We start from the raw sequence: 13299 nt of genomic DNA, 5'->3' as shown, positions 1-13299 counted from the left end.
ATGTATTCATAATGGGTATGAGAATAAGGAGTCTGAGCATTGCGGTGAATGTCTTTCATTTTGTCGTGTGCTATGGTCATGACCTCTGGTAGTACTCTCCCAATATAACACAACCCTTCGGAGCTCGGAGCAAGCCACTTGTACGCTTTCCTTCCACATATGAAGTAGGCATCGTCTGGGAGAACATAAGGGACAAAATGCAACAACACCATATCACATATCTTCCTGATAAAGAAACCGGTCCCTAGTTCTCTCATTTGCTCAGTACAAGTATCGGGCTGGATGATATGGGCACAATACCCCCTGCGATACTTTTGCAGCCCACATGGTTTTCGTCCCATGTGTATACCTATACCGAAAATACTTCCCACTGGTGGCTATCTTGCGTACAAGTTCGGAGTCGATAGGTATATTATCAGCTCTATGTGAAAAGGTCATTGTCTGGTTATTCCATGTCACTTCCCAATTTCCTGGTTTCCGGAAATTGGACATATTAAAACATAACAGTGACCTATTTACGTGGTACTGGTGGAGCTTCAAGCTGGGGGGCCTAGATATATTGAATTTCTTGTCCACCGGTCTCCCACCCTGTAATTCGAGTACCTCTTCTATCGTTAAAGGATATGGCACTAATCCCGACTTACTCTGTCCTTGGGTTACTTGTGAGCACACCCAGCATTCCGTTTGGTTTAAGACCGTACCCACTAATAAGTGGTAATTACTCAAAGGATGTCGGCCAATGTCGATATTACTGTTTGACTGACATCTCTGGATGCATCCATCTTCGACTATGTTTTTGCAATTTCTACATATACAATATTCATCAGACAATAACCCTTCGCATTGTCTCCGACTTCCGTGACTACCAGACCTCTTACTGATACCAGCCTTTACTTGAGTGATATGCCGCTCCTGTGGTCCTACAAATCCGTACTCTCCATCAGAACCCATTCCAGATCCTTGCTCAACGTCTCTGGGACCCTCACAAAAACAGATTGTCCTGATCAAAAGCAGAATCCCAAGAAAAAGCCGGAACACAGTCTCCTGATGTGGATCCATCTCGTTATGGACAAAAATAGGAAGAGAGAGAAAAATAAATATAATGCGGGGGGGGGGGGGGATGAAAAAAGAAAAATGGTACGACAACTGTCCTTGATTTTGTTGTTCTCCGCGCTCAGGTGCCGTTCAACAGTCCTGCCTCTCAACTTTCCCAGAACAGACTCTCCAGTGATTCGAGGTTCTCTTTACCTTTCTCTTTGTCACGAGTTTTCTCCGGGTCAGCGACCTTCTTGCAGTGGGACGAGTGGACCCAAGTCTCTCTCTCGGCGACCTGTAGTGCTGTCATGCTGGTTAACAAGACTTGATACGGTCCTTCCCACCTGTCTAGGAGGCGACCTGAGCATAAAAAAATTTGAATCATCACATAATCCCCAGGCTCAATGTCATAACAATTACTGTTTGGTAGGTCAGGAATCACCAGCTTTAGATTCCTTTGCTGGTTTCTCAGTTGCTGGCTCATCCTAACCAAATATTTCACAGTTATTTCATTATTGCACTTCAAATCATCCTGTGGGTCTATCATTACAGGTTGTCGCCCAAAAAGAACTTTGAAGGGTGATAAGTTAAGCGGTGACCTGGGAGTGGTTCTGATGCTGTACAACACTAGTGGCAAAGCTTCTGGCCACAACAACCCAGTTCCAGCCATCACTTTGCTCAGCTTGTTCTTAATAGTGCTGTTCATTCTCTCCACCTTCGCACTTGCCTGTGGCCGGTATGGAGTATGTAGCTTGCTATTAATACCCATCAGTTTGCACATGACCTGAAAGACTTCACCTGTAAAATGGGTACCCCTATCACTTTCAATCATTCTAGGGATACCATATCTGCACACAAATTCCTACACGATTTTCTTTGCAGTGAACATGGCAGTATTTGTGGCAGCAGGGAATGTTTCTACCCAGTTGGAAAAGACATCGGTACAAGCTAACACATATTTCAAATTCCTACAGGGTGGTAACTGTATGAAGTCGATTTGTATTACCTGAAAAGGTCCGTCTGTAGGAGGGATATTGGATGGCTCTGTTGGTATTGCCTTACCAATATTCTTCCTCAAGCAAGTAAGACATGTCATTGCTTTCTTACCTGCATGAGAAGAGAACCCTGGTGCACTCCAGTAGGCTCTTACCAGTTTGCACATACCTTCCTTGCCCAGATGAGTCAAACCGTGTGCCGCCTCAGCAAGGCTTGGGAGATATGCCCTGGGGGCCACTGGCTTACCGTGACCATCTGTCCAAAGTCCTGAGGACTCCTGACCATATCCCTTCGCCTTCCAGACTGCCCTCTCCTGTAGGGAACACACATTTTGCATTTCAATTAACTGTTGCATATTAACTGTGTTAAATGTCATCAGTTGTGTGATGTTGGTTTGTATAGTAGTGCTTGCTGCTGATTTTGCAGCTTCGTCTGCTCGGCTGTTACCAAGTGAAATTGGGTCTTGGTTGTAAGTGTGTGTTTTACACTTGATAACAGCCACTCTGTCTGGTTCCTGTATTGCTGTCAGTAGCCTTTTGATGTAAGACGCATGTGCTACAGGTGTGCCAGCTGCCTTCATGAAATTTCTGAGGTGCCACAGAGTCCTAAAATCATGCACCACTCCAAAGGTGTACCTAGAGTCCGTGTATATATTAGCTGACTTACCCTTTGCCAACTCACATGCTCTGGTCAGTGCTACCAGCTCAGCGACTTGTGCTGAGTGAGGTGGACCAAGGGGTTCAGCTTCTATGATACCTTCGTCATCTACAACTGCGTATCCAGTGCACAAGTCTCCCGATTCCATCTGTCTGTGGCAACTACTGTCAGTGTATAAGGTACAGTCTACTCCTTGCAGTGAGTTGTCACTGATGTCAGGTCTTGCAGTGAAAGTTTGGTTCAGGTATTCCATACAATCATGCGTATCAGTATCTGCACTAAATCCTCCTTCACCATCGTTCTCATCCTCCACCCTTTGTGCATGACCAGGCACACTCGGCAAATAAGTTGCAGGATTTAGTGTGCTGCACCTCTTTATGGTGATGTTTACAGGGGCCATCAATGATAGTTCCCACCTTGTAAACCGAGCGGATGAGACATGTCTGGTTTGGGCGGAGTTCAGCAAGGCTGATACTGCATGTGGTGTATGGATGGTCAAGTCGTGTCCTAACACTACGTCTTTGCTTTTACTTACCAGGAGAGCTATGGCTGCAACACTTCGCAAGCAAGTGGGGAGAGACCGTGCTACAGTGTCTAACTGTGCAATGTAGTAGGCTACTGGTCTGCTGGCATCACCATGTTTCTGTGTTAAGACTCCTGCCGCACACCCAGCGCTTTCAGTACCGTACAATTCGAAGGGCTTCTCATAATCTGGCATACCTAATGCTGGTGCCTGTGACAAGCACTGTTTGAGTCTCTCAAATGCCAGTTCGAACTCATCTGTGTGAGAGACCTATTCTGGTTTATTCGAGGAGACCATTTCTTGCAGCGGTAGTGCCAGTATAGAGAACCTTGGAATCCAGTTCCGACAGTACCCACACATTCCAAGGAAAGTGCAGATCTGTTGCTGAGTTTGTGGCAGAGTCATGTCACGGATGACCTGTATTCGGTCAGTGGTCAGGTGCCTAAGTCCCAGCATCAAGCAATGCCCCAAGTATTAAACCTTAGTCCGACACAACTGCAACTTATCCTTTGAAACTTTGTGTCCTGTCTGGGAGAGATGAAACAGAAGTTGTTTAGTATCTGCCAGAGACGACTCGAATGAGTCAGGGCACAACAACAAGTCATCAACATATTGTATTAGCACTGACCCACTCTCAGGTTGAAAAGATTGCAAACAGTCATGTAAGGCCTGGGAGAAAATACTTGGGCTGTCAATAAAACCTTGGGGGAGACGAATCCAGGTGTACTGTACTCCCCTGTAGGTGAAAGCAAAGAGGTATTGTCAGGGTGGAGAGGGACAGAAAAGAATGCAGAACAGAGATCAATGACGGTGAAGAACTTAGAGGTTGAGGGAATCTGCATTAGGATGACAGCTGGATTGGGCACTACGGGGAATTGACTCTCAACTATCTTGTTTATCCCCCTTAGATCCTGCACTATCCTGTAACCCCTCCCTCCACTCTTTTTCACAGGGAAGATGGGACTATTGGCTGTGCTGGACATCCTGACTAGGATGCACTGCTGTAGCAGCCGTTCTATGGCAGGGTATACTCCTAATTCCACCTCTGGCTTCAGAGGGTACTGGGGGATTTTTGGAGCTATCCTGCCATCTTTTACTTGTACTAATACTGGGGCTACATTCGCCATCAATCCAGTGTTTTGTCCATCTTTGGTCCAAAGGGAACCCGGTATTTGTGAGATCATTTCCTCTACCTGCGATGAACATGTGTCTATAACGGTGGAGTGTAACATTAGCCTTTGAGGGGTGTCTAATATATCTTGTACCTCCTGTGCATGGTTCTCAGGGATATCTAAGAACACACCCTCAGGGGTACAGTATATGACACAACGCATTTTACACAACAGATTTCTGCCAAGTAGATTAGTCGGAGCCGATGCAGCCAACAGGAAAGAATGTTTGGTTTGCAAAGGCCCTATCGTAATCTCTGCAGGTCTACTTAAAGGGTATTGCTGCGCCTTTCCCATTACTCCCATTACCGAAATCGTTTTACGTGTGGTTTTTACACCTGTGGTGAAATTTAGTACTGATCTGGCCGCCCCTGTGTCTATAAGAAAAGGTAGTGGTATACCAGCTACATCAACCATGACCTCAGGTTCACTACCAAGGCCAGCAATCAATTTCACTGGCTGCAGACTACACAGGTGTGGCCTAACCTCTATTGTGTAGTGGGACCCTCCCGCAGGGCATTGGCAGCTGCAATATGTGAGGGGGATTACTGTGAGTTTTCGGGGGCCTGCCAGTCCCTCCTGGGTGGATACCTCCTTGTTTCCCCTCTATGCGGCTCATAATCCCTTCTATGTGGTCCCTGGTCCCAATTATGTATATTGTAGCATGGTTCGTATTCAGGTCTAGGGGTTCTATATACGTTATGTGTCCCGCTTCTTCTACAATCCCTGGCAAATTGCCCTTCCTTCCTACAATAGAAACAAATTATTGACCGTGACTTACCATCAGGGGTCTGGGGTTTAGGCTGATGAGGCTTCCCTTTAAGAGCCTGTATACTTACCATCATCATCTTATACCCTTGTGACTCCCTGTGTTTACTGATGTTACGATCATGCTCGATAGCGGACTCTCTTAGCGCAGCCACAGGGATACCTCTCCAATTTGGCAGAGAGGTGTACACCCTCGTCCTCAGTGCCTCCTTTAATCCATCCATTAGCACAGAGACAGCTGCCTTCCTGTGGTTGGCATTCTCCTTAATGTCCTCTATCCCAGTGTATCTAGCCATTTCCTGCAGTGCTCTATGGAAATACTCGTGTGATAGCCGGGCAGCGGCAGATCCATCAGTGATTTTAAAAGCATTGCATGCCAGGCCGTTTCATCACATAAGCAAGCAGTTTATTCACAGTTCAGTCAGAGTTATCACAACAATAACATTTAACACCTTGTTCTTCTCTCCAGCGTAATATTCATATGGGTTACATCAGGCTACATCTCTTTTTATTTGCTTCACTGGCAATAACAGCATTAACAATGATGTGACAGCATTACAGTACAGTATATACCAGTGCAGTCTCTGGGAGTCAGTAGTGCGGCTTCCGCAAACTGAGATTCATTTCAGTGTGCTCTCCCCAATTCGCTAGGGGCTCTATCTAAACGGGATCTCTCACGGACACGTTACTGGGGGCCTTCCGCCAAACGTGGTTTTCTACCACTCACCCAGGTTCTCTCCCGAAGACTCACACCTCCCGTCCTGCTTCTTGGGTACCCCTGAAGGTGGGGATCCCCTTTGTTTCTTCCACTGATTTCTCATGCTGTTGCTGCTCTCACACTGCAAATCTGGATATCTCTTGCTCTTCCTAGCAGCACCTACATGCTGTTCTATAATGCCAGGGACTGTGGAGTACCATGCTTGTTCCACAGTCCCCAGACTGCGTTTCTCCTGGACACTTAGTCTGTGCCTTCCATCCTCAGTCCTCAGCTCACACACTGAATTCTAGCCTGTGCTTTGTTCCTTCTACTAAAACCCCCTACACTTTCTGTCCTAACCTCTTACATGTCACAGGGTCTGCAAGTAACTGGTTTTGGGGCCATAAGCTCCCCCACTCACTGATAAGAATCAAAAGGCTTTTGGAACTTTTCAAAATCTGTTGTCTCCTAACATTCCAGTATGCCACACTCAGATGCCATTTCACTGTCCTTCTGTCTTATGGAGAAGATTTTGTTCCATTTAACAACAGTAGGGAAATACACTCCTAATTGCAGGCTGATTTGCTTTACATTCTCCTGGTTGTAATCATCAGTGAGAGGCACTTCTACATCTAATTTACAATCAGTTATGAGTTTTGGGATGTCAATGTGTTTGAGGGTAAACTCGCTCGTAGCACTGTCTGCCAATCTTTATTTGTGGGCTCATGGGCATTGCCCAATTCTTTAATGAATTTCTGGCATCCGACTAGATCTTTTCTGGGATCGAGGAATTCTGACATAATTGATCTCAGTTCTGACCGGGACCAAGGACAATGCATTGCAACGTTCCTGATGGGAGTTACTCCCTGATTATCAGTTCTCCCATTGGGCACTGCAATCACCTTGACTGGATTTAACTCAACCACATCTTTTTTGTTTGATTCTATAATACGGGGAGCTATTGTCTCTGCATAATGTATGGTACCGTACTTACCGGTGGACACGACCCCACTCACCCCTCCGCTGGGGGGGATCGCTACTACTGTTGGTGGTTGGGCCGTGCCCATCTGGGTATCCTGTATTGTAGCTGCTAAAGAGAGTGCCGATATCATGCTGGACTCGTCATCCTCCTCACAACCTTGGGGAAAATTCAAAACGGGATACAACTGGCAAGGGTTAGGGTTAACACATTGATTAATCATTTTGCTATCCTTTACCAATGCACCATTGGTTGTAGCCAATTTCTCCCCATCGGCATATGGCAGTGGTGGTGCGCTCGCAATTGCTTTCCCGCTAGGTTTGGAACTTGCTGTGCGAGCCAGTTCCCTTTGCACCTCCCCCTCTTGCTGCCACAGATTTAAACAGTCAGTATGTCTGATCCTCTGTTTTCTAGATTTGATAAGACATATTCTAATCCTTATGCTCTGCAATACCTCTGATTCAAAGCTACCCACCCTAGGGAATGATGCCCTATTTTCAGCAGTCATACGCACCCATTCGTTGCAAAAAGCCTCCGAGTGTGGACCATACTTCTCACACATTATCAACCTTGCTGACCCCCTGAGCCGCAACTCTCCAGCCTGAACCCTGGCTGCCGAACGCCCCTCGCTTGTGCAATTGGATCCCATTGCGGACTTTTTGCCTTTGAACGCAATCCCCAACCTCACACTCGAGATGACGGTGAAAGTTCTCCGAGCACTTTCCACACGCTCCTTCTCCGCTGATGTACCATGACTCACTCCAATAATGAACACCGCGTACCCAGTGAGGACCCTATCTGGTTTCCTATTCACTGGAAGTTTTAGGACCAATCATCTTTTCCAGTGAATATCTACCGTTGAAGATTTTCCTGAGAGAGAACAGCGAAAACTTCCCTTTTTGCTATACACAAATCACGCTTGCGTATGCTCTACATGGCGCTAATGATACAGCAGTTTACGCAAAAGCTCGCAAAAGGGTATCAAGTTGCGCCACGTATCGCACACACAAACGTGCGGACCAATCGCACAGCGTATAGATACTTGTTATCTATCCGCTCTACGACCATTGGAGTCGAATCCACAAGCTGCGCTCCTCAGCCGGAGCGTAACACAAAACCTTAATTTCAATTCACAATTCTAAACTTCACAATGCACAATTCTATAACACTTGGCCCATCTAGGAGTGGCACTGCAGTGGCAGACAGGATAGGAGTTTTTAAAACTAGGCCCCAAAGAGCACATAATGCAAATAAAAAAAAGAGGTGCAAGATGGAATTGTCTTGGGCCCTCCCACCCACTCGGGGCCATCCCACCCACCCTTATGTTGTTTAAACAAGACATGCAGTTTAATAAACCCATCATTTCAGTGACAGGTGGTCCCCCTGGAAAAAGCTTGCCAAGTTCTCCAAATCATAGCTAGTTACAAACATACGACCTCCTTCTTTGATGACTTTTCACATTATGAGAAGAGGCAAGAGGAAGAGGACAGTGGAGGTCATTCCGAGTTGTTCGCTCGCAAGGCGATTTTAGCAGAGTTGCTCACGCTAAGCCGCCGCCTACTGGGAGTGAATCTTAGCATCTTAAAATTGCGAACGACGTATTCGCAATTTTGCGATTACAACTTCTTAGCAGTTTCAGAGTAGCTTCAGACTTACTCGGCATCTGCGATCAGTTCAGTGCTTGTCGTTCCTGGTTTGACGTCACAAACACACCCAGCGTTCGCCCAGACACTCCTCCGTTTCTCCAGCCACTCCTGCGTTTTTTCCGGAAACGGTAGCGTTTTTTCCCACACGCCCATAAAACGGCCTGTTTCCGCCCAGAAACACCCATTTCCTGTCAATCACACTACGATCGCCTGAGCGAAGAAAAAGCCGTGAGTAAAAATCCTAACTTCATAGCAAATTTACTTGGCGCAGTCGCAGTACGGACATTGCGCATGCGCACTAAGCGGAAAATTGCTGCGATGCGATGAAATTTACCGAGCGAACAACTCGGAATGAGGGCCCGTGTCAAGAAGGTGATTAAAAATTAAAGAGGCGAAAACTTCCGGTTCCGGGTGCATGGAGTGAGCAGCGCGTCTCACAGCTCTCCTCCGTCCCCGGCTATTAAAACACTTTTACAAGGCTAATTAGCCTCCAATCTCCCCTGCACACCTACCCCTGCTTCTCAGGCACCGCATGATGGACAAATTTGTCACATCCAGTCAGCCGGCGCGATCGCAGCAGCAAACGCTGCGCCAGGTGAAAAGGAGCTCAGATCCTGCAATGGCGCCCGGCACCGAGACGCACGAGGCTTCTCCGGTCTCAAAGAAGCAAACCACGGACTCTTTAGATGCTGACAAGGCCTCTACTCAGAGACACCATGACTCCCCCCTTTGCTATGGGGATCTAGTAGAAGCAATTACCTCAACTGTAGGCCCGCTACTTTCAAAAGCGGTAAGTGACATTTCTTCTCAAATACAGCAGCTAAACATCAGGGTCTCCACCGCAGAAAACAGGATAGGATCAATCGCACATAATTTAGCTGATTACCAAGGCGCTGTAAAAAGGCTGGAAAAGGAAAACTATACCATTACTAATCGCCTAGAAGAAATCGAAAATCGCTCTAGGCGTAACAATATTAGGGTGGTGGGTCTCCCTGAATCATTTAAGGGCCAAGCTCTGGAACAATTTGTGAAAACATCTCTACCGCAAATTTTGGGAATAAACGATTTATGTAAAGATATGGTTATTGAAAGAGTCCACCGTATAGGCCCACCCCCTCGCTCCACGGATACCCGTCCTAGGGTTACCATATTCAAGTGCCTGAGCTACACACATAAACTGGAAATCTGGAGAGCCTCCAGGAAACAACCTGTTATTAAATGGGAAGGCTTAACGCTGCGCCTTTTCCAGGACTTCTCAGTTGAATTAACCAAAGCTAGAAGAGCCTTCTCACCGATATGTTCACGCCTAATTGCAGACAAGCAGAAATTTGCCCTGATATATCCAGCCAAACTGCGCATTTTCGATAAAGACAAACACTTTGATTTCATGACTCCTGATGATGCAGCTGACTTCCTCTGTGACAAAACAAAATCCTCTGAGGATGATATTTCGGACAGGCCTTGATAGCTTAATCTTTTAGCTACATACGGATTACTATAGGGTGCCCTCCCTCTCTTTCGGGGAAGTTTGGGTATAGGGATACGAAATATACATCCCTTTACATCCCATCCCTGACCAACATGGGGAGCATTTCAGGTCCTATAACCGGGGACGTTGGGAGCTATGCTCTGGGTTATAGTTGTTAAAGTTTTGTTTACACTTCAATGGTTCAGAAAAATTTTGATATTGTCTGGAAGTGACATGTTACTCTTGTATTTGCATATGACGTGCGCAGCATGGCACGTATATTCTCTCTTGTTATACGTTTGTTTGTCCCCCCCTCCCTCATGTGTTCTCCTCCCCCCCTCCTCCTGCTCTTTTCTTTTCCTCACAGCATCTCCACATTTCGATACTGAGGTAGGATATTTGCTTTTCCACCAGACTCTCGATGACCTCACTTAAGGTAGGATCCCTGAATGTGGGTGGCTTCAACTCTCCTGCAAAACGCAGGAAAATATTGGTATATTGTAACAAACTGAAACTAGACCTGGTATTTATTCAGGAAGCACATTTAATTAATTCAGAAATGTTGAAGCTTCAAATGTTAGGCTGGAAACTGGTAGCTTCTTCCCCATATACCTCAAAGGCCAGGGGAGTTGTGATATTAATTAAACGTAATATCCCCTTCGAAATTACCAAGATTATTACAGATCCTGAAGGGAGATTTGTTATAGCCCATATCTCATTGTTTTCTTCCCCATATGTCCTATGTAATGTATATGCACCCACAATCTACAACAAACAATTTTTCTTACAGCTGATTTCCGCATTGACACCCTTTCTACATGAACCCTTGATGGTGTGTGGGGATTTCAATCTTATATCAGATAGACACTTAGATAGATCCTCTACTACTAATCACCCCTGCTCACTGCCTAAAGTTGGAGTACCCTTTTTCATTTCTCGTTTGCTGCTGGTAGATATTTGGCGAGCTTTGAATCCTACTTTAAAAGAATATACTTGTCTATCGGCCGCCCACCACTCCTTGTCTAGGATAGATTACTTGCTAATCTCACAGACCCTGTTCACTAGAGCATCCTCAATCCATATAGAACCGATTTCGGTCTCTGATCATTCACTATTGAGGTTTGAGCTGCACATCTCTTCGGAGAGGCCGACTCAATTCTCCTGGCGCTTCCCCTCTCACCTACAAGCTTCCCCTGATTTTAGGGACATGTTGTCTGACAGCTGGAGAAACTTCTCGAGTAATAATGGAACACAAGCGACTCTAAACCCTCCCCTTTTCTGGCAAACAGCTAAAGCAGTTTTAAGAGGTGACATTATCTCCTACGTAGCGAAACTTAATAACTCCTATACTGCTTCTTATCTCCACCTCCAACAGAACTTGTCTGCGGCTTACGCAGATCTTAGTAAATCACACACTACAGATAACAAGCTGAAATATGAGACAGCCAAAACGCACTTTGACGAATATCTCACTAGACAAGGTAATAAATATTTTTATAGTGTCAATTTTAAATACCATAGATTTGGGAATAAGACTGGCAAATTGCTTACAAATATCTTGAAGGGTGCAAGATCCTCCGCAGCAGTCCATCCCTTACGCTATCAGGATGGGTCATATACATCCTCCAATAAACAGATAGCGGATCTCATGAATGATTTCTACTCCTCCCTTTATTCCTCCCCGATTAGAGAGGAACCAAATACCCCATACAAATTCTCCTCAGAGACACCCCCCTGGCATGATTTAATTTTCCCCCAACTTAATATGGACGCGAAATCCAATCTGGTATTACCTGTCACACATGATGAGGTTTCTGCTGTTATTAAGTCTTTACAAACATCAAAGGCCCCGGGTCCGGATGGATTTGGCGGGAGCTTTTACAAACTGATGCACTCTGACATTCTGGACTCGCTGGTTTCTGCTTTTAACCACATGTTAAATTCCGGGTCTGTACCTTTATATTTCAATGCAGCGTATATCCGAATTCTGCCTAAGCCAAACAGAGATTTATGCCTACCTACCTCCTATAGGCCCATATCCTTACTTGATTCAGATTACAAGATATTAGCCAAAATTTTGGCGGACAGACTCAAAAAAGTGTTACCCCTAATTATTCACCCCGATCAAACGGGATTTATAACGGGCAGGCAGTCAGTCCTTAATGTCAGAAAAGTGGTATCAGCAGTACAGCATCTCCAACTTTCATCAGGCATTGCCCCTCCGGGAGTAGTTATGTCCTTAGACGCAGAGAAGGCCTTCGACCTTGTTCTCTGGCCTCATTTATTTTCCACAATGGAACGTTTTGGAATTCCCCCTATGTACATCTCCTATATTAAAATGTTATACACAAACCCTATTTCCCGAATCATGTGTAATGGCCAATTCTCTGACTGGTTTACTTTGCATAGAGGCACGAGACAGGGTTGCCCCCTGTCCCCCCTCCTCTTTGCAATAGCCATAGAACCCCTGGCTATCATGTTACGAGAATCCTCGGGCTTTAGGGGTATTCGCATATCCGATTATGAGTTAAAAGTGTCTCTTTTCGCAGATGACATGCTCCTCTTCATTTCAGATCCTTTACACTCCATTCCGATAATCATGTCCATAATTACGAGATTTGGTGAGATTTCGGGGTACAGGATAAATGTCGAAAAATCAGAAATATTGCCCTTAGGCTCTTACTCCCTTGATCTCTCCACATCTCAGGTATTCTCTGAATTTAAGATTAATTACACCCAATTGAAATACTTGGGAATTTTTATCTCTAATAAGATAGATAAATTATACCAAGCAAACTTCTCCCCACTAGTAAGCAAAATCACTACGTTAATGAACTCCTGGAACTCTCTCCCTCTTTCACTGATGGGTAGGGCTGCTGCGGTCAAGACTGTTATCTTTCCTAAGCTATTTTACGCAATTCAAATGCTTCCCATTGCTCTGAGAAACAGAGACATTCTTACAATTAACGCCTCTGTCTCCAAATTTCTATGGAACAACAAGAGACCTAGAATCGCTCTCTCAAAACTTATATTACCCAAACACCAAGGAGGACTTAGCATCCCAGATTTTGCAGCTTACTCGATAGCAGTATTTTATAGATACGCCAGCGACTGGCTTCTAGATACCTCCACATTTACAGATGTAAGGCTGGACAAGGCCTTATTCCACCCCTACTCCCCTTCAGCGCTACTCCACCTCAAATCTAGTGAGATACCTAAAAATATTTGCACCCATGTGATATTTCAAGACACTTACATCTCCTGGGTAAAACTTCATAAAAAACTTCACAGGGATTACAGATTCTCCCCTTACCTCCCCCTTTGGGGTAACCCAAACTTTCCTCCCTCCCTTCACAACCCC

Source organism: Pseudophryne corroboree, chromosome 9, assembly GCF_028390025.1.
Source record: "Pseudophryne corroboree isolate aPseCor3 chromosome 9, aPseCor3.hap2, whole genome shotgun sequence".
NCBI classification, from domain to species: domain Eukaryota; kingdom Metazoa; phylum Chordata; class Amphibia; order Anura; family Myobatrachidae; genus Pseudophryne; species Pseudophryne corroboree.
The sequence above is the reverse complement of the archived record's forward strand: the minus strand, read 5'-3'. Positions refer to the sequence as shown.